Raw genomic sequence first — 21807 nt, forward strand, 5'->3', positions numbered from 1 at the left:
CATCACACATGTGGGGCTGACCAGCCTGGGGGAGAACCCTGTCTCAGGGATCCCCACTGGCAATCCAGAGTGGACTGGGTGTGGGCTGAGAGGGGCCACTGCTATGACTGGGAAGCTTGGAGGTCTCCAACTGTCAGCCCCGTTTTAGGAGGAGCAGCTGACCCAGAGGCTGACTGAGTGTGCCCAACAGAGGAGGGTCTGCCTGCCCGCTTTGAGGAAGCTGCCTGGTGATGGGCATCAGGGGTGCGTTGAGCCTGCTCTGTCTCCAGGGACCCTCTCTGCTGCTCTTCAGTCTCCTTCCTTGCTGGGGGCAGATCATGCAGGGGGCAGATCACGCAGGGGACAGTGCAGGAGGAGAAACTGCAGGGCAGCCAGGCGCAGTGGCTCATGCCTGTAATCCCTGCACTTTGGGAGGCAGAGGTGGGCGGATCACCTGAGGTCAGAAGTTCAAGACTAGCCTGGCCAACATGGTGAAACCCCATTTCTACTAAAAATACAAAAATTAGCTGGGCCAGGTGGCGGGCGCCTATAATCCCAGCTACTCAGGAGGCCAAGGCAGGAGAATCACTTGAGCCCAGGAGACAGAGGCTGCAGTGAGCCGAGATCGCGCCATTACACTCCAGCCTGGGCAATAAGAGCAAGACTCCATCTCAAAAAAAAAAAAAGAAAGAAAGAAAGAAAAAGAAAACGACAGGGCAGGCCTAGCTGTGACACTGGCAGGGCCCAGTGCAAAATGAAGATGCAGGGCTCCTTGTTAAAAAATTACTAAGAATTTCGAAATGGTGACGGAGACCAGTAAACCCAGCACAGGGTGCTCTGAGCATGGGGACGAGTGCACCTCCATAGGTCACACACCCCTGGAGCTGGCCCTGCAGCAGGGAGAGTAAGGCAAGTCCGCAGTGAGGTAGCATCTTATCTTTCTAATGGGCATCTTAGGTGCACACATGGTACATATAAAGGCCCTGTGGCCGCAGGCCAAGGCTCCTGAGGAGGCCCTGAAGTCTGCCTCTCTCTGCATATGGTATCTCATTAAACCTCTAAATAACCAGAGAAACAGGTGTCATTAGTCCCATCTTACAGAGGAGAAAGTGGGGCTCAGGGAGGTGGAGGGACTTTTGCAAGGACCCTCACTAGGCAGGTGGCAGAGCTGGAATCCACAGCCAGCCCACCAGGCTGCAAAGGCTGGCTTGGCCACACTGGCCACACCATAAGGCAGCTCCTTGTCCCAGCAGGCAGGACTCCTTTGTGCGGTGGAGTCCAGGCCCCAGCTCCCACTCCCTGGGTTCAAATCTCAGCTCTGGGAGTGACTCAGCCTCTCTGAGCCTCAGTTTCTTCCTCTGTAAAGTGGGTACTGTATTCATAGGCCCTCCTTCGATAGGATTGCTTCTTATACACGCATGATGCGAAGAACAGCAGCAGGCACGGAAAAGGCCCCAAATCTTCCATGGATGCCACTGTGGCCTCGGCTGCTATTCTTCCTGCCCCTGCTGCCCCGCACTTCACCTCCCAGGCTGCAGGTCTCTCCCACCTTGAGTAAATAACCCTTCCCCACCTTTGGCAAGCCAGGCCACCTGGCAGTACGTGAAGGGCTCAGGCCACTGCCCACGCCGACCTGTGCATGCCCAGGTAGGACACACACACACTTACAGTCGTACTCACACACACTTACAGTCGTACTCACACACAACACACACACAAAACACACACTCACTCATTCACACATTCACACTCACATTCAACACACACACAAAACACACACTCACACACACACTTACACACACTGACACCCCTTAGCCTGGTGTCTTGAGCCACGTGCGAGGCTGCGAAGGTCTCCCTCTAGCGGCCCAGAAACAGCAGCTGTTCACTCAGGCCTGACTTAACTCACTGGAGGAAGCCGTGGGAACTCCTCTGCCCTGGGCTGCAGCCAGATCCTTAGAAGTCCCCGTCCTGGCTGGGTTGGGGGGCGGCGGTTTGGTGGCTCATACCCCCCTGTAATCCCAGCACTTTGGGAGTCCGAGGCAGGTGGATCACCTGAGGTTGGGAGTTTGAGACCAGCCTGACCAACATGGAGAAACCCCATCTCTATGAAAAATACAAAATTAGCCGGGCTTGGTGGTACATGCCTGTAATCCCAGCTACTCAGGAGACTGAGGCAGGAGAATCGCTTGAACCCCGGAGGTGGAGATTGCAGTGAGCCAAGATTGCACCACTGCACTCCAGTTTCAACAAGAGAGAAACTCCATCTCAAAAAAAAAAAAAAAATAGAAGTCCCGGGTCCCGGCTGTGCCTAGACACCCGCCTTCTGTCCCTTCATTCATCGGAGCAGCAGGAGCTGCTCACTTGTCAGCAGCAGCCCAGTCCAGAGGCTAGAATCAGAGCAGGTCCCATGTTCAGGACCCCAAGGAGGTCCCAAGGCTTTTAGGGGGCCGAACAGAGCTGGCTGAGGGGTGACGAGTATGAGAAGTCTCGCAGCCTTCTTTGTCAAGCACAAGGGGAGAGGCAGGGTAGCCTAGGAAGAAGCACGTGCACCGGCAGGGGCTCCATGCCTTCATGCCTGGGGCGGGGGCAGGATTCAGCCGCAGAGGTGAGGCACACACAGAGTAGCACTGCAATGAGTGAAGGAATCAGCACGTGAACAAACAGACTTGCCATTTTTTTTTTTCTGTGACAGAGTCTTGTTCTGTCATCCAGGCTGGAGTGCAGCAACACGATCTCAGCTCACTGCCACCTCCGCCTCCCGGGTTCAAGTGATTCTCCTGTCCCAGCCTCCCCAGTAGCTGGGACTACAGGCATGCACCACCATGCCCGGCTAATTTTTGTATTTTTAGTAGAGACGGGGTTTCATCATATTGGCCAGACTGGCCTTGAACTTCCAACCTCAAGTGATCTGCCCACCTCCACCTCCCAAAGTGCCAGGATTACAGGCGTGAGCCACTGCGCCTGGCCAGCTTTGCCACTTCTGTATCATCAGAGTGTCCCTTGTACCTCTTAACGATAGATTCAGAGGTGGTTTGGTCTCAGCTGGAGAGAAGCCAGAGAACCTATACTTTTTTTTTTTTTTTTTTTTTTTTTTTTTTTTGAGACGGAGTCTCGCTCTGTCCCCCAGGCTGGAGTGCAGTGGCCGGATCTCAGCTCACTGCAAGCTCCGCCTCCCGGGTTCACGCCATTCTCCTGCCTCAGCCTCCCGAGTAGCTGGGACTACAGGCGCCCGCCACGGCGCCCGGCTAGTTTTTTGTATTTTTTAGTAGAGACGGGGTTTCACCGTTTTAGCCAGGATGGTCTCGATCTCCTGACCTCATGATCCGCCCGTCTCGGCCTCCCAAAGTGCTGGGATTACAGGCTTGAGCCACCGCGCCCGGCCAGAACCTATACTTTTAAAAGTAGCTCAGTAATCCCAGCTCTTTGGGAGGCCGAGATGGCTTGAGCCCAGAAGTTCAAGACCAGCCTGGGCAACATGGCAAGACCTGTCTCTGCAAAATATTTTAAAACTTAGCTGGAGCATGGTGGTACACACCTGTGGTCCTAGCTACTTGGGAGGCTGAGGTGAAAGGATGGCTTGAGCCCTGGAGGTTGAGACTGCAGTGAGCCAAAATCGCACCACTGCATTCCAGTTTGGGCAACAGAGCGAGACCCTGTCTAAAAAAAAAAAAAAAAAAAAAAAAATGAGCTTAGATAATTCTGAGATCGGGCAAGTCTGGAAACTTCCTGGCTCCTTGTGGCATCCCCGGTTGCCTGGACACTGATTAACTCACAGGCCCTAGGCCATAAGACTCTGAGTTGGGAGGTCTGGGGTGGCCCTGGCAGCTGCCTGTGCAACCAGTGTCCCAGATTCCAAGGCATGGGGGTCCCAGTCACCCTCCGGGGTACAGCAAACTAAGGGGCAGGAGCAGGAGACTCAAGGGGGTCCCCAGGATGATGGCATTAGAGGGAACTGCCCCAGGCACTGGCAACCTCAGCCAATCCCGTGCTCTCTGGGCCTCTGGTCCCACTCAGAAGACACACCTTGTCCAGGGCCAATAGCAGTGTGAGGACCAGGGTGGGGACCCTGCAGCCCCCCAGGCTGTCATGTGTGCTGGACAGCCCGTGTCACCTCTGACACTTGGTCACACAACGATGTAAAGGTACTTACTGCCACTGAATTGAAACACTTAAAAATGGCAAAAGTGGCAAATTTTATGCTATGTGTATTTTACCGCAATTTTTTTTTTTTTTTTTTTTTTTTTTTTTGACAGAGTCTCACTCTGCCACCCATGCTGGAGCACAGTGGCACAATCTCAGCTCACTGCAACCTCCGCCTCCTGGGTTCTAGCGATTCTCCTGCCTCAGCCTCCCGAGTAGCTGGGACTATAGGTGCGCACTACCACACCCAGCTAACTTTGGTATTTTTAGTAGAGAAGGGGTTTCACCATGTCGGCCAGGCTGGCCTCAAACTCTTGACCTCAGGTGCCACCCACCTTGGCCTCCCAAAGTGTTGAGATTGCAGGCGTGAGCCACTGAGCCTGGCCTATTTTACCACAGTTTTTTTTGAGACAGGGTCTCACTCTGTCACCCAGGCTGGAGTGCAGAGGCACCATCTCGGCTCACCTACAACCTCCGCCTACTGGGCTCAAGTGATTCTCCCACCTCAGCCCCCCAAGTAACTGGGACTACAGGCGTGCGCCACTACAGCCAGCCTGTCTGTATGTTTAGTAGAGATGGGGTTTTGCCATGTTGCCCAGGCTGGTCTTGAACTCCTGAACTCAAGTGATCCACCCGCCTTGGCCTCCCAAAGTACTGGGATTACAGGTGTGAGCCACCGTGCCCAGCCCCGCAATTTTTTTTAAGAGAAAAAAGCTCACAAGAAGCCCAGGCCCTTTGGGCCCTTTGGGTGATACAGACACCAAGTGGAATAACTCGCTGGTCCATGTACGGTGCGTAAGACTGTTCATTCTGGCTGTATCACTGCTTCTGCTTCAGCTTCCGCATTCATACAATGGGGATGATACAGGCAGAGGCAGCTCCACTGCTGCCCAGTGAGCGGCGGGGCAGAGGCTCTATCCTGGCAGCCTGCACCCTCTCTGCTTGGCCTCCTTCTTTCCAAGTCTGCTGCCACACGTCTATCCCTTGCAGGCGGCTCTCTTGAGATTGCCTAATGGGCCCTATGGTCCTTTTGGTTTTTAGGGTTATGTCACTTTTCATTTCATGGAGGAAAGGGGCAGTATCAATAACCCACAAGGCAAGGAGAAGCCACTGGGATTTTGTTAGATATTCCCAGACACCTGTTCCAAATGTTCTCTAGAGACAGCAGCTCAAAGCCCAGGGGAGGTGGGGGTGGGGGGCAGGAGGAACAGATTTTTTCTTCCTTTTCTTCATTTTAGCAGCTTTTTTTATTCATTTGTTTTATTTTATTTTATCTATTTATTTATTTATTTATTTATTGAGACGGAGTCTCGCCCTGTCACCCAGGAGTCTCGCCCTGTTGCCCAGGCTGGAATACAATGGTGCGATCTTGGCTCACTGCAATTTCCACCTCCCAGGTTCAAGCGATTCTCCTGCCTCAGCCTCCCATTCTCCTGACTCAGGCTCCCAAGTAGCAGGGATTACAGGCGTGTGCCACCACACTCGCCTAATTATTATTATTTTTTGTATCTTTAGTAGAGATGGGGTTTTACCATGTTGGCCAGGCTGGTCTTGAACTCCTGACCTGGTGATCCGCCTGCCTCGGCCTCCCAAAGTGCTGGGATTACAGGCGTGAACCACCATGCCCGGCCTTAGTAGCTTTGAGAGCGTTTACACAACACACAATTCACCCACTAAAAGTGTACACTCAACAGCTTTTGGTAAATTCACGGAATTGTGCAGCCTTCACTGTAGTCAATCACAGAACATTTTCATCATCTCGAAAGTGTCCATGAGGCCAGGCGCAGTGGCTCACACCTGTAATCCCAGCACTTTGGGAGGCCAAGGCGGGCAGATCACCTGAGGTCAGGAGTTTGAGACCAGCCTGACCAACATGGTGAAACCCTGTCTCTACTAAAAAAATACAAAATTAGCTGGGCATGGTGGTGCATCCCTGTAATCCCAGCTACTCAGGAGGCTGAGGCAGGAGAATTGCTTGAACTCAGGAGGCGGAGGTTGCAGTGAGCTGAGACTGCACCACTGCACTCCAGCCTGGGTGACAGAACGAGACTCTCTTTCAAAAAAAAAAGGCCGGGCGCGGTGGCTCAAGCCTGTAATCCCAGCACTTTGGGAGGCCGAGACAGGCGGATCACGAAGTCAGGAGATCGAGACCATCCTGGCTAACACGGTGAAACCCTGTCTCTACTAAAGAAAAATACAAAAAGCTAGCCGGGCGAGGTGGCGGGTGGCTGTATTCCCAGCTACTTCGGAGGAGGCTGAGGCAGGAGAATGGCGTAAACCTGGGAGGCGGAGCTTGCAGTGAGCTGAGATCCGGCCACTGCACTCCAGCCTGGGTGACAGAGCGAGACTCCGTCTCAAAAAATTAAAAAAAAAAAAAGGATCCATGAGCAATTTACTTCTTCTGGATATTTTTAATTTTTGTGTTTTTGTTTTTTGAGACAGAGTCTCACTCTGTTGTCTAGGCTGGAGTGCAACGGCATGATCATGGCTCACTGCAGCCTCAACCTCTTGGGCTCAAGGGATCCTCCTGCGTCAGCCTCCCAAGTAGCCAGGACTATAGGTGCACACCACCATGCCTGCCTAATTTTTAAATTATTTGTAGAGATGGGGGTCTTGCTATGTTGCCCAGGCTGGTCTCAAACTCCTGAGCTCAAGCGACCCTCCCACCTCAGCCTCCCAAAGTACTGGGATAACAGGCATGAACCACTGCACCCAGCCTTTTTCTGGCTATTTAATTTCAATGGGATCATATAGTATGTGGATCAAAAGTATACATCTTTTGTGTCTGGCTTTTCTTATTTTTATTTTTGAGATGGAGTCTCGCTCTGTTCCCCAGGCTGGAGTGCAGTGGCACGATATTGACTCACCGAAACCTCCGCCTCTTGGCTTCAAGCGATTCTCCTGCCTCGACCTCCCCAGTAACTGGGATTACAGGCATGTGCCACCATGCCCAACTAATTTTGTATTTTTAGTAGAGACAGGGTTTCACCATGTTGGCCAGGCTGGTCTTGAACTCCTGACCTTGTGATCCGCCCGCGTTGGCCTCCCAAAGTGCTGGAATTACAGGAGTGAGCCACCGTGCCCAGGTGTATCTGGTTTCTTTCACGGAGCGTAAGTCTCCAAGGCTCATCCGAGTTGCAGTGTGTATGAGGACTGCATTCTCTTTACAGCTAAGCAATGTTCTACAGTGTGGTTACCACGCATTGTGTCCGTGCACTCATCAGGCAAGGGACCAGCCCGTGTTCTCTGAGCTGGGCTGACTTGGGCTCTGAAATGTGAAGTCACTTGCTCTCCAGGAGGCATGTGAAGAAGTTGCTTCATCCTTTTGAAGTCTGCCCAGCAGCCCTAACTGCTAGACTGGGCTCCCCAGTTGCTGGTCTCATCAGGATAGCAATGGAGAGTTCACTCTTTCCGAGAAGGATGTTTTATGTGTTTACAGGCATTCTGTAATTATGTTTATTATTTACGGTCAGTTTTAGGGACATAAAATTGCCACTGTATTGTTGGGAGTAAATTTTATTTCCGTGGTTTTAACACACACACAGAAATAATAATCATATTAGTAGCTGAATATTGTCATAATTCTGTAAGATATAAATTTTACTGCAATAACAACTATAAAATACCAAGAACCCACTGCAGCAGGATTATTAGGAATAAATGTTACTGCTGCTTCCAAAACACAAACGATCACTCCATTGGCGGCTACAAAGAGACCTCACGCTGGTGAGTGTAAAGGCGCTGTGCGAGCTACTCTAAAACCCACAATACTCGACAACCTCGTTGGGATGATTGCGAATCCATTTTATGTCTCCAATGAAGACACAAATAAAATGAATGATGCCCTTTGTAGTTAAATTTTTCCAATGAAGACACAAATAAAATGAATGATGGCCTTTGTAGTTAAATTTTCAATCATCTTGCCGGCAAGAACTTTTTACTGCTGCAATTGTAAAACTATAAAATGCAAAAACGAAGCCATTTCAGCCCCAGGAAAGACGAAATGATAAAAACGCAGCTTTCTCTGTGAGATATGTATGGTTGGGGCAGGAAAATCGTTCTTATAGATGTACATTTGGAGGGCCGGGCGCGGTGGCTCATGCCTGTAATCCTAGCATTTTTGAAGGCCGAGGCAGGTGGATCACCTGAGAGGTCAGGAGTTTGAGACCAGCCCAGCCAACATGGTGAAACCTCGTCTCTACTAAAAGTACAAAAATTAGCCGGGTATGGTGGTGCACAGGAGCTACTCAGGAGGCTGAGGCAGGAGAATTGTTTGAACCCAAGAGACAGAGGTTGCTGTGAGCTGGGATTGCACCACCGCAATCCAGTCTGGGTGATAAGAGTGAAACTCTGGCTCAAAAAAAAAAAAAAAAAAGATCTGAATTTGGAAGAGGCTGGGACTAGGATTGCCAGATAAAATACAGGATGCTCAGTTAAATTTGAATTTCAGAGAAACAACAAATACCATTTCTTTTTTTTTTTTTTTTTTTTTTGAGGCACAGTCTCACTCCGTCACTCAGGCTGGAGTGCAGCGACACGACCTTGGCTCACTGCAACCTCCACCTCCTGGGTTCAAACGATTCTTGGGCCTCAGCCCTCCGGTAGCTGGGATTACAGGTGCTCGCCACCATGTGCAGCTAATTTTTATATTAGTAGAGATGGGTTTTTGCCATGTTGCCCAGGCTGGTCTCGAACTCCTGACCTCAAGTGATCCACCCACCCCGGCCTCCGAAAGTGCTGGGATTACAGGCGTGAGCTCCCACGCCCAGCCAAATACATTTTTTAGAGTATCTCGCTTATATTGCATGGGATATACTAATGCTAAAAATGTATTTGTTGGGCTGGGTGCAGGGGCTCACACCTGTAATCCTAACACTTTGGGAGACTGAGGCGGGTGGATCACAAGGTCAGGAGTTCAAGACCAGCCTGGCCAGCATAGTGAAATCCCATCTCTACTAAAAATACAAAAACTTGCTGAGTATGGTGGCACGTGCCTGTAATCCCAACTACTTGGGAGGCTGAGGTAGGAGAATTCCTTGAACCCAGGAGACGGAGGCTGCAGTGAGCCAAGACCGCGCCATTGCACTACAGCCTGGCAACAGAGCAAGACTCTGTCTCAAAAAAAAAAAAAATTATATATATATATTTGTTGTTTCTCTGAAATTCAAATTTAACTAGGTGTCTTGGTTTTGTGTTTGTTTGCTTGTTTGTTTCACTAAATTTGGCCACCTTAGGCTGACCTGAAGAACAAGGATGGACCTCCAAGCCCATCAGTGAACACTTTTTTTTTTTTTTTTTTTGAGACGGAGTCTCACTCTGTCGCCAGGCTGGAGTACAGCGGCGCAGTGAGCGGTCCTTTTTTTTTCTTTGAGACAGGGTCTCACGCGCTCTGTCACCCAGGCTACAGTACAGTGGTGCAGTCATGGTTCACTGCCATGTCAACCTCCTGGGTTCGGCCGGGCGCGGTGGCTCAAGCCTGTAATCCCAGCACTTTGGGAGGCCGAGATGGGCGGATCACGAGGTCAGGAGATCGAGACCATCCTGGCTAACACGGTGAAACCCCGTCTCTACTAAAAAATACAAAAAACTAGCCGGGCGAGGTGGCAGGCGCCTGTAGTCCCAGCTACTTGGGAGGCTGAGGCAGGAGAATGGCGTGAACCCGGGAGGCGGAGCTTGCAGTGAGCTGAGATCCGGCCACTGCACTCCAGCCTGGGCGACAGAGCGAGACTCCGTCTCAAAAAAAAAAAAAAAAAAAAAAACAAACCTTCTGGGTTCACGTGACCCGCTCACCTCAGCCTCCCAAGTAGCTGGGACTACAGTTGTGCACCACCACGCCCAGCCACAAGTAAACTCTTACAGTGAAGAATGGCTGGGATTTATTCGGAGGCTTAGAGCTGGCCAGGCAGGGCACTGTTGGTCTCAGGTGGCTGAATTTGTCCCTAAGGCTTTAGGTGAGGTTCCGGCGGGGGGCTCATCTTGCAGAAGGCCTGGCTTCCCAACCAGCGCCCCAGGTACCCAAGAATGAAAATCAGCCTCAAGTCTTAAGGAGCCAGGGCTTGTTAATTGGAGTAAAAACTGCATGATCCAGTTTTGATCGCCCACTTACTCAGGAGGCCTAGTAGCAAATGGCTTTCAGCTGCTGCCAAAAAAAAAGTAAATCCACCTTCAAAGAAGAGTAGCTTTGCCCCTTCCTCCCCCACCAGAAAACCAATAAGAACAGGAGGCAGTGAGGAGAGGTGAACTCCAGGGAACCCCTGGAATAGGCTCAACCCCCAGCGGGGCCTCCACGAGTGAACACCTCTGTACCCATGATTGTTCCATAAACCTCTAGGCCCCATCACAGCCCCACCTTGTGGTTTCGCTGAGTTTGGATGGTGGGTTTTGGGGGATTGCCCTGAAGGAGAACAACACAGCCGCCCGCCCCCGCAGTCTGCAGAGTACCTGGAGATGCCCTGCCCTGCTCCATCCCCACTCCCAGCCTCCCCACCACAGGTACCCATGCACCAAAACACATACAGTTTCTCCTTAATGCAAATTAGATGGAAATATAACAGCATTCCCAAAATATACTGTTGGGGCTCAGAAAATATGGCACCTTGACGAGAAGGGGCCCCAAGGTCTCTCTGACGTTCCCCCAGCCCCGCCTCTCTCCAAAGCACAGGATGAGGCTGTTCTCAGACTTTCCTTAACTACCTAGAAACCAGACCTGCCAAGGGGAACACAATGGCTTTCCCTGAAACGTTATTAACCGGAGAAGATGAAAACTCACATCACAAAGGAAGAGGCTGAAATGAAACCCCACGCCTAGAGCCCAGAGGAACTTCCTCCCAAACCATTGTCTGTTCTTCAGTCCCATTCAACTCCCAAAGAGAATTATTCACTAACCATTGTCCGAACAAGGGGCCTCTTCATTTCATTTTCTCCAAAGAATCACTGACTACGCCTCAAAGAGGTGGTTTCTCCACCACCTCTTCCCCCACGAAGAAGGATGTGGCAGGTTCTGGACCCCTCTGGGTTACTGGGTAATCACTGCCCGGGGACTCCTGCGCTGTGCAGTTAGAGTACATTTTGTGAGCCTTTTCTCTTATGAATCTGCCTTTTGTCCGCTGATTTTTCAGCTAAGCTTCAGAGGGCAAAGGGAAGCTTTCTCTTCCTAACCCAGAATCCGACCACTTCTCAGCCCTTCCACTGCCACCCCCGGCCGCAGTCCCCGGCATCTCCTGCCCAGGGGACTTAGTTCCACTCTGTGCTGTCTGCTCCCACCACAACCTCCCCACCTGGGTGACGCTGCAGGGCCCCCTCCCACTACATGGCCCCTGAACAGACCATACTCTTCCCAAGGTCCAGAGCTCCCTGTGCCTGGCTCCAGCCTCCTTACGGTTTCTGAAACACACACTGGTGCGTCCTCGCTCTCCCTGACTTGTCACCTGTATTTTTCTCTCCCTGATGGGCTGGAGCCCTGCAAGGTAGGCATTTTCATCTGCTGGGATATCTGCAGCCCCTGGAACACCCCTGGCTCATAATAGACACCGAGCTTTGCTGAATAAGTGAATGAACGGAAGACTGAAGGAGCAAGCTTGCTTTTACACAGCCATCTCTCAGAGCACACATGCGTCTATCTGCACGGGTCTGTCGTGTTGGGTTCTAGGGCGGGGAGGAGTGCCACTAACTTGCTTCACTCATTCGCCTGGTGTTGGTGTGCCCCTCCCTTTGACTATAGCTTACCTGACTTGCACCTTCTTCCTCACTGCCCCAAGGCCTGACCTGGAGTCCGGCCTGCCATAGGCACCCCTGCATTCCTGCTGATGACCAGAGGGCTTCAGTAGTCTCACCTGGAGAGAGTGACCGGTTGTGGCTGGGCCTCATTTGCATGTGCTTTGCATATGCTTTGCATAACCACCTACAAGCCACATTGAGCAGGGAAGGTGGGGTGCAGAGAGGACTGGCCCTGGGGCCCCCTGAGAGCTGACCTCTGCAGATGTTCTGGGGGTTGGGGCTCCTTGGGGACCAGCTCCACCTGGTGCCAGTCTCCCCAGGCCAGGTTGGGGATGCAGCTCTGGGCACAGTGAGGGTGGAGGTAGAGGCTTCCCTCCCCAGACACGGCTTCTCCCTTCCTTTCCTTGGGAAAGGGGAGGCCGCCCTGCAAGCCCCAGGAACCTGCCCCAAGACCCTCCGAAGTTCAGGCCCTGCCTCCCTGCACTGAAGAGGCTGGGGTTGGGGAGCAAGTATCACCCACGCCTCAGAGTGAGCCCTAGATCTGAGGAGAGACAAGATGGGGAGAAGGGGAAGGGTGTCAGCTCAGAGGGCAGCCCTGCCCACTCTGCCATGTCGCAGCTTTCAGAAGTGGCTGAGAGGAGATGAGATGCCCCACTCCCCAGAGTGGGTCACAGAACTCGGGGTAAGTTTCTGGTCTGCCCACCTGGGAGATGCCCCTAGGGAGAGGCCTCCCCAGTGGCACCCACCACCCCAGGGCAGGTGGGGAGCAGCGTCCCCTACCCCACGAGCCCGGCTGGCCCGGCCACCCTGCTGGGCCACATGGTGCCACAGGTCAGCAGGGGTCTTCAGGCCATGTGAGGAAGGTGTCTGGGCTGGTGGCCAGGCTGGGTGGGAGGAGTGGGGACAGGTGGAGCGGGGCGGGCGATTGGGCAACCCCAACCCCTCAGCGGGCTGCACCATCCCTGGCTGGAGCCGCCACTGGCCTCGGCTTCCCTTCTCAGCAACTGTGACCTCAAGCAGCTGCTGCACCTGTCGGGTGTGGGCGAGCCCGGCTCTTCTTTCCCTGCCAGGGGAGGAGTCAGCCCAGGAGTCAACTGTGAGGTGAGGTCGGGGAGGGGACTAAGGAGCTGAGAACAGGAGACACCGGAGAGGACAGGCTGTCTTCAGGCACAGCTGGCACCTGGGGGAAGCCGCCTCCTCCCACCCACCCCCGCCCCGCCCCCGGCTTGTTACTGGAAACGAGGAGAGCCTCCCAGGTCCCAGCAGAGCTGCTGCTGGTAAGTCCCTTCCCCAGCGGCCCCTCCACCCCTCACAGGCCCAGCTGTGCCAGCCCCAGCCTGGGCCCCACTCCCGGCTTCTGCTTTAGGTGGTCTCCTGTGGCCTGAGGCCCTGGGGGTGGGCAGGGGTAGGTACCCATGCCCAGAGGCTCTGCACCTGTCTCCAGGCCTCCCTGCTGCCTGGGCTTTGTGGTGGGAGTAGGGGGTGCAGGTGAGGGGAGTCCTCTGCAATCAACCCTGGTTTATAGGAACTGGGGCCCCAATGCCCAGACTCATGGGCCTCCAGGGGAGCAGGTGGGAGGCCCTGCCCCAGCTCACCTCCCTGTGAGCATGGATCTGAGGTCACACACACCTGGCTGGAAGTGACTTATCCTGTGAACCTCAGTGTCCTTACCTGTAAAAGGCAACAAATCCCTCTTCCTCCAAGCGGCTGAGAAAGGTAGAGAAAACAGCATAAGAGCAGCTGGTCCCAGGCCCGTAAGCACCGGCCTGGACCCCTCGGGCGGGATCCCCTCGTACCATCTCTGCCCACGATCCAAGGAGACCATTTCAGAGAGGTTAAACAACATGCCGGGCTCAGGGCACGGGGCAGGCTTTAGCTTAGCCACAGCCAGCTGGCTGGTGAGCAGGCGCGGGGTGGCCGTGAGCCTGGAGAGTGAGGGCAACTTCTTTCTACCCCCTCCCAGAAGGAAAAAACCTACATTTTTAGGTACCACAGCAACCCTTTTGGGCAACAGGCTTCCCTTTTTTTTTTGAGACAGAGTCTTGCTCTGTCACCCAGGCTGGAGTGCAGTGGCATGATCTCGGCTCACTGCAGCCTCCACCTCCCAGGTTCAAGTGATTCTCCTGCCTCAGCCTCCCAAGTAGCTGGGACTACAGGCAGCTGCCACCACGCCCAGCTAATGTTTTGTATTTTTAGTAGAGATGGGGTTTTACCATGTTGGCCAGGCTGGTCTGGAACTCCTGACCTCAGATGATCTGCCCGCCTTGGCCTCCCAAAATGCTGGGATTACAGGTGTGAGCCACCATGCCCAGCCCTCTTTAAAAAAAAAAACAACTTTTAAGTTCACGGGTACAAGTGCAGGTTTGTTATATAGGTAAACCCGTGACATTGGGGTTTGTTGTACAGATTATTTCACCACCTGGGTACTAAGTCTAGTACCCATTAGTTATTTTTTCTGATCCTCTTCATCTTCCCAGCTTCCACCCTCTGATAGGCTCCCGTGTCGGCTGGTCTCCTCTATGCAGGTTCTTAGCAATATCAACTGAGATCAGGTGCGGTGGCTCACGCCTGTAATCCCAGCACTTTGGGAGGCCGAGGCGGGAGGATTACCTGAGGTCAGGAGTTCGAGACCAGCCTGGCCAACATGGCAAACCCCCCTCTCAACCAGAAATACAAAAATTAGCCGGGCGTGGTGGCACCTGTAATCCCAGCTACTCAGGAGGCTGAGGCAAGAGAATTGCTTGAATCTGGGAGGTGGAGGTTGCAGTGAGCCAATATTGTGCCACTGCACTCCAGCCTGGGTGACAGAGGGAGACTCTGTCTCAAAAAAAACAAAACAAAACAAAAAAAGATAACTAACCCTGATGGAATGCAAGGGGAAAGCTCTGCCCTTGCCCATCAATCCTGGCAGGTGCTCCATCCTCCCACTTGGGGACCCAGGTGGCAGCCGGCAGAGAGAGCTCAGAAACTCTACGTCAAGATGGCAAAGCAGCCTCTGTCTGGGTACCCTAAGGGAGTAGGGCTGCGTAGACTGGGTGCACCCGCCCTGGGCTGTTACGGAAGGAGAAATAAACTTCTTCTCCACGAGCCACAGCTGCTATTGTTGGCTACTGTGCCGCAGCTGCTAAGCCTACCTTAACTAGTGCCAGTTACAAGAAACAGAAACTCATCTCAAACCAGCTTAAGTCAAATGGAGACTGAAATGCAAATTAAAACCACAAGAAGACACCACTTAATACCCATTAGGATGGCTACTATTTTTTAAAAAAACAACAGAAAATAACAAGTGTTGGTGAAGATGTGGAGAAATTGGAATCCTGTGCATTCCACTTTTTTTTTTTTTTTGAGGCGGAGTCTCACTATCGCCTAGGCTGGAGTGCGGTGGCGCTATCTCGGCTCACCACAACCTCCACCTCCCGGATTCAAACGATTCTCGTGCCTCAGCCTCCCAAGTAGCTGAAATTACAGGCACGCACCACCAAGCCCGACTGATTTTTGTATTTTTAGTAGAGTCGGGGTTTCACCATGTTGGCCAGGCTGGTGTCAAACTCCTGACCTCAAGTGAGCCACCTGCCTCGGCCTCCCAAAGTGCTGGGATTACAGGCATGCACCACCACGGCCCGACTAATTTTTATATTTTTAGTAGAGACAGGGTTTCACCATGTTGGCCAGGCTGGTCTCAAACTCCTGACCTCAAGTGATCCACCAGCCTCGGCCTCCCAAAGTGCCGGGATTACAGGCGTGAGTCACCGCACTTGGCCCTGTGCACTCAATTTTGGTGGGAATGTAAAATGGTAGAGTTGCTGTGGAAAAGTGTGGTGAGATCCCCAAAAAGTGAAACATAGAATTAGCGTATAACCCAGCACTTCCACTCCTGTGTCTATCCCCAAAAGAATTAAAAGCAGGGACTCAGAGAGATATATGTTCACCCATGTTCATAGCAGCATTATTCATTTGCAATAGCCAAAAGATAGAAGCAACCCTAGTGTCCACGGACGCATGAATGGATAAACTGTGGTCCATCCATACGGTGGAATATTATTCAGCCTTTAAAAAGGAAGGAAATCCTATCACATGGATGAAGCTTGAAGACATCACACTGAGTGAAATCAGCCAGTCACACAAAGACACATATCGTGTGATTCCACTCACGTGAGATCGTTAGATTTGTAGAGACAGAAAATAGAATGGAGGTTGCCAGGGGCTGGGGTTCAGGGAAATGGGGAGCTAGTGTTAATGGGACAGTTTCAGTTTGGGAAGATTAGAATGTTTGGGAGCTGGAGAGTGATTGTGTAACAGTGGTAATTAATGCCACTGAATTATACACTTGAAAATGGTTAAAATGGTAAATTTTGTTATGTGTGTATATATTTATATATATATATATCTTTATATACATAAATTATTTATTTTACAGATGGGCAAAATTAGTTTAAAAAATACACTTTACCAAGGAAAAAAAAACAGGTTAGACAAACATGGGAAAATAATAATTTTCCCATGTGGAATCTGGGTGATGTTCTGTGGGGATTCATTATGCCCTTCTGCCTATTTTTATTTATTTATTTATTTATTTATTTATTTTTTGAGATGGAGTCTCGCTCTGTCGCCCAGGCTGGAGTGCAGTGGCGCAATCTCAGGTCACTGCAATCTCCGCCTCCCCGGTTCACGCCATTCTCCTGCTTCAGCCTCCCGAGTAGCTGGGACTACAGGCGCCTGCCACCACGCCCGGCTAATTTTTAAAAAATTTTTTTAGTAGAGATGGGGTTTCACTGCATTAGCCAGGATGGTCTCAATCTCCTGATCTCGTGATCCACCGGCCTCTGCCTCCCAATGTGCTGGGATTACAGGTGTGAGCCACCACGCCTGGCCCCTTCTGCCTATTTTTAAAAAATATTTTCATAGGCTGGGCACAGTGGCTCAGGCCTGTAATCCCAGCACTTTAGGAGGCCGAGGTGGGCAGATCACCTGAGGTCAGGAGTTTGAGACCAGCTTGGCCAACATGGCAAAACCCCATATCTACTAAAAATACAAAAATTAGCTGGGTGTGATGGCAGAAGCCTGTAGTCCCAGCTACTCAGGGGGGCTGAAGCAAGAGAACTGCTTGAACTGGAGAGGTGGAGGTTGCAGCAAGCTGAGATCACACCACTGCACTTCAGCCAGCCTGGGTGACAGAACAAGACTTGGTCTCAAAAAAAAATTTTTTTTTTTCATAATAAAAACTAAAAACAAGGGGAGAATGGAATGATCAGTCCTGCTTCTTCACTCCCTTGTAGTAGAATTATGCATTCATATCCTTGATGTGGGCATGGCTATGGGACTTGATCAGAGCAATGTCAGGGGATATGGAGTGAGTAGACTTGAACTGTGCTTGCACAATGAACTTGCTCTCTTGCGCTGCTGAAGTCATCCTGGAAGGAACACGCCTCAGGTAGCCTGCTGGGCCGAGGTTGATAAGAAACATGTGAAGCAAACCTGGACCCAACTCACAGCCCAGATGCCAGCCAGCTAATTCGAGCCTGGATCTGGTGAACCCCAACAGACCCACAGAGATGTGAGCAAAAAAACAAATGCTTATTGTAGAATGCCACCAGGATTGTGGGGCTGCTTGTTACACAGCCTGATTATGGCAATTACTAACTGATACAGGGAGTTTCTCATGAAACCCAAGAGAAGCCACTAGTCAGTATTGTGACTGACAGTGGCACTCTGGTTAACCCAGGTAGAAAAGGAATTGAGTGGGTGTAATCGTTAGCACAGAATGGCCTGCATAGGGTATCGAGGCTGGATACTCACTGTGTGCTGTGACACACTGCTGTCTGGCTCTGCCACAATTCTTAGGAACAATCCTGAATTAATCTTTTTTTTTTTTTTTTGAGAGTCTTGCTGTATCACCCAGGCTGGAGTGCAGTGACGTGATCTTGGCTCATTGCAACCTCCGCCTCCTGGGTTCAAGTGATTTTCCTGTCTCGGCCTCCCAAGTAGCTGGGATTATAGGTGCACACCACCACACCTGACTAATTTTTGCATTTTCAGTAGAGACAGGGTTTCACCATGTTGGCCAGGCTGGTCTCTCAAACTCCTGGCCTCAAGTGATCCACCCGCCTCGGCCTCCCAAAATGCTGGGGTTACAGGCGTGAGCCACCACACCTGCCCCTAAATTACTCTTGAACTTGGCATCTCATCTTCAACATTAAACATTCAGGTGGAAGCATTTAATGTGATCACTTTGGTCCCATTCCCAGGAGTCAGTTTTCAGAGCCTGGGAAAGAGAGCAGGGACTCCCAGGACCCTACCTCCAACGTAGAAAGGGTATTTGACACCAGGCAACCAAAAGGGCAAATGTCTACCACTGGCAGGAATGCAGGAGGGGCTGAAGACAGGGCTGAGCTCTCAGCAGGAGTCGGGGGCCTGCTCCTACCTCCTGCTGTTCCCCCATGTCCCATCTGTTTTGAACTCAGAGTTTCGGACAAGAGCCTCCTCCTGCTGTCTGAAGGGCACCAGTGTGGCTGCCCACTGCTCCCAGGTTCCACGTGCCTAGCTTCAGCCACCTGGAGGGAGACTGGTTCCTCTTCCTCATTCCAGTTCTGATTTCTGGAGCCAAGCAAAAGCCATTCGGAGAAATATCCCTTGGCTTCCACTGTCTCCAGGCAAAGGGTAGGAAGGAGCGGTTCCCAGAGGCTGAGAAGAGGACTCAGATGAGGCCACCGGTGTCTGCAGCCATATGGAGTCTGGCAGATGCAGGCGGTGACATGGGGAGTTGTCGACATCCCAGCTAAGTCAGCTGAGAACAGAAAGCCAGTGAGACAGACAACCTCAACTCACAGGGCGGCTGGGGGGCTGGGGCGAGGCATGGCGAGTACACCTGACTGATCCCAGCACAACTCACAGGGCGGCTGGAGGGTTACCCAGCCCAATTCTAGGACAGCTGGAGGGCTGGGGAAAGGCATGCCGACCAATCCCAGCCCTGGACAGACAGGCATGGAGAGGGCTGTGAGGGAGGCAGACAGAGGAACACCCACGCCTCCAACTGCACTGGCCCTCACCCCCAGGTTCTACAGGTGCCTCCTACTGTGGGCTCCACAGAGGCAGAGGATGAGGGAGCCCACTGACACGCCCCTGTCAGGCAGCCTCCCTGAGCGAGCAGGAGCAGGTCACGGGTGAGTGTGGAAGGATGACAGCCCAGGCATCCTAGGCCCCCGGGGCAAGGGCGAGTTCCCTGTACTTCCTGACCTCTGCCTCATCTGCAGATACACATGCTCCTGTCAGGAGATACCTGGAGTCATCTCAACTCCTGTCCTCCATTCCCCAGGTCACAAGTCACCAGGTTCCATTCCCCTTCCCCTCCACATATCTCAGAGCTGTCACAGACTCTCCATGCCCCATTTCAGGGGTCTCGGCCCAGGTCCTGTCATGCCTTATCTGGACCAAGAGCAATGGTCTCCAACCAGCTCCACCCAGGTACCCCCTGCCCCGCCCATGTCCCCCACGGTTGCACCATGCCTGCTTGCACCTGCCCTCTCTCTTCACTGGTGCTCCAGCAGCTGCAGAGGCAGGGCTGAACCCTAGGCCTGCTCTCAGGGCCCCACCTCCTGCTCATCCTCCATGTGGCCCAAGCCCTCTATGGCTTTTTGCCTCTTGCCCACATCTTCCATGTTGACGTTGCCTGGGACTGGAGGATGTATCAGCATATGGGTCCTCGGGCCAGGTTAAAAACGGTGTGTGAGGCCGGGTGTGGCGGCTCATGCCTATAATCCCAGCACTTTGGGAGGCTGAGGTGGGTGGATCACCTAAGGTCAGGAGCTTAAGACCAGCTTGGCCAACATAGTGAAACCCCATCTCTACTAAAAATACAAAAATTAACCAGGTGTGGTGTCACATGCCTATAATCCCAGCTACTCGGGAGGCTAAGGCAGGAGAATCGCTTGAGCCTGGGAGGTGGAGGTTGCAGTGAACCAAGATCGTACCATTGCACTCCAGCCTGGGCCACTGAGAGAGAATCTATCTCAAAAAACAAACAAACCCGATGCGTGAGTTCAGCTTTGCCACTCAGCTTCTTCACGTTCATTTCCTTCATTCACTCATTCATTCAATCAACAAAGCTTTATCTGTGCCAGGTTCTGCCCTGAGGCTCTGCAGACCCAGCTGCAGAACAAACCCACCCTCTACCTTCACAGGGTCTACAGGAGTCAGTGCATGCAGTGTGCTTAGCACAGGGCCTGCTGGAGGAATGTTTACTACTATTATTAATGACTGATAGCCGGGGCTAGTGATCCAGCATTTCCTGCCAAGAGCCCCAGCCCTCCTCGGCCTCACCAGGGACATTGACAGGTCTGACCCCCTGCAGCCTACAGGCAAGAATGCTTTTGTCTTTTCCTGTTACTTCCTAGTTCCGGAAAAGGGACTGGGGTTCAGGCAGTGGGGTGGGCTGGACTGAAGGAGCCCAGGACCAGAGTCTATCCTGCAAGGGAACTGCTCCCAAGACTGAGCCACACCCACCCCCACTCCCGGAGGGGTCCCCATCTTGCCTCTTAGAAGATAGAGGGAGCAGAGTTGAGGCTAAGGGGTGCTGCCCCCTCATACCAGAAATCAGGACAGAACCACAGCAGGGTGCCAAGTTGGGGCTCAGCCCCCACACTTCCTCCTGAGCAGGAGAGAGCGGGTCCTAGGCAAAGGCCGAGCCCCTGGTCTTGCTGAGCAGCCATGGGTGTGAATTAAATGTCTGGTACGGCCCCAGCCGGCAAGCGGGCCCCACGTAGGCTTCCATCCTCCCTTTATCATCTGCAGCAAAGCGTTTACAGTCAATAAGCTGGCTAATTAATTCTCTTCAAAGACCTCTCAATTATTCATCCTGGGCTACAGAGAGAACAATTAGAGCATCTCCTCGCTCGCTCTTGCTACAGAGTGAGGCTGGGCCTGGGCCACGGAGCCCCCTGGGCCCCTGCAGCCTCGGGTGTCCCCAGGGGCCCCTCCCCCCGGCAGAGGCAGCAGGACAGAACCTTCTAGGGGGGGATCCTCTTCCCCAAGCTTGGAAGCAGCTCAGATCATGATCCCCACTGCTCAGGGGGAGGACACGGAGACCCTGAGCAGGCAGCGACTTCTGGAGTTCAACAGCCCCCTAGGGCAGACCCGTGGATGCAGAGCCGGGCTCCAGGTGCCGGCAGCAGGGCCACAGGGACCTGGGGCTGAGCCCTCTCTGCCTCCAGGAAAAAGGTTTGTGCTGGGAGGGGAGGGGAGGAAGAGGGGAGCAGCTAACAGGGTAGCAGCTGCAGCCAAGCCGGGAAGGGTCTCGTGTCCCAGCGACTGCAGCAGGGGTCACTCTAGAAGGGGTGAAGTCCCAGAGCAGCCCTCAGGTTCCAAGAGGAGCTGTACTGTGGGCCCCAGCTAGGACTCCTCTATGCCAAGGGGGCCCCTAGGTCAGAGCTAGCTTCACTGCTCCGCTCCAACTTCCTGGAGTTGCTCAAGTCACTCACTGGGGCCTTCAAGGACAGGGCAGCTGGTTGTGCCCCCGGTCCACCCTCTCCTCTCCAGCCTGGGGCCCGCATTGCCAGCTCTCGTTCCTGTCTCCCCCAAACAACAGACACCAGCATGCGCAGAGTTAACTCCCCGAGGCTCCAAGACCGCGCAGAGTGGGGGGTGGGGGGCCGGGCGTGCCTGTCGGGAAGTATGGATTTCTGCAGTGGTTTTACTGGAAAAGCTGTAGCTGAAGGTGGGAGGGGGTCACCATGGCAACTTCTGGCTGTGGGAACAGGTTGGCTAGTGGGAACCCATTGTTCCAGGGGCCCAAGGGGGCCCAGCAGGCCCTGAGGGACCCCACATTTGCCTCCCGGGGTCTTCACCCACTCCGAGAGCTACCGAGACCCTCCTCAATCTGGAATTACCAACCTCCCCGCCTCCCTTCCTGTCCTCCCTCCTGTAACATCTCCCCAGGGCTGGGCCCCTCACTCAGCCGCCCCGCCCCCCCACTGAAGT

At 52.9% G+C, this 21807-nt stretch overlaps 1 pseudogene; it reads left to right on the forward strand.

Annotated features, from left to right (window-relative positions):
- Positions 1-779: 779 nt before the first annotated feature.
- Positions 780-21008, forward strand: LOC126938318 (uncharacterized; annotated as a pseudogene).
- The last annotated feature ends 799 nt before the right edge of the window (positions 21009-21807 follow it).

The sequence above is a fragment of the Macaca thibetana genome, chromosome 16, assembly GCF_024542745.1.
Source record: "Macaca thibetana thibetana isolate TM-01 chromosome 16, ASM2454274v1, whole genome shotgun sequence".
NCBI classification, from domain to species: Eukaryota; Metazoa; Chordata; class Mammalia; order Primates; family Cercopithecidae; genus Macaca; species Macaca thibetana.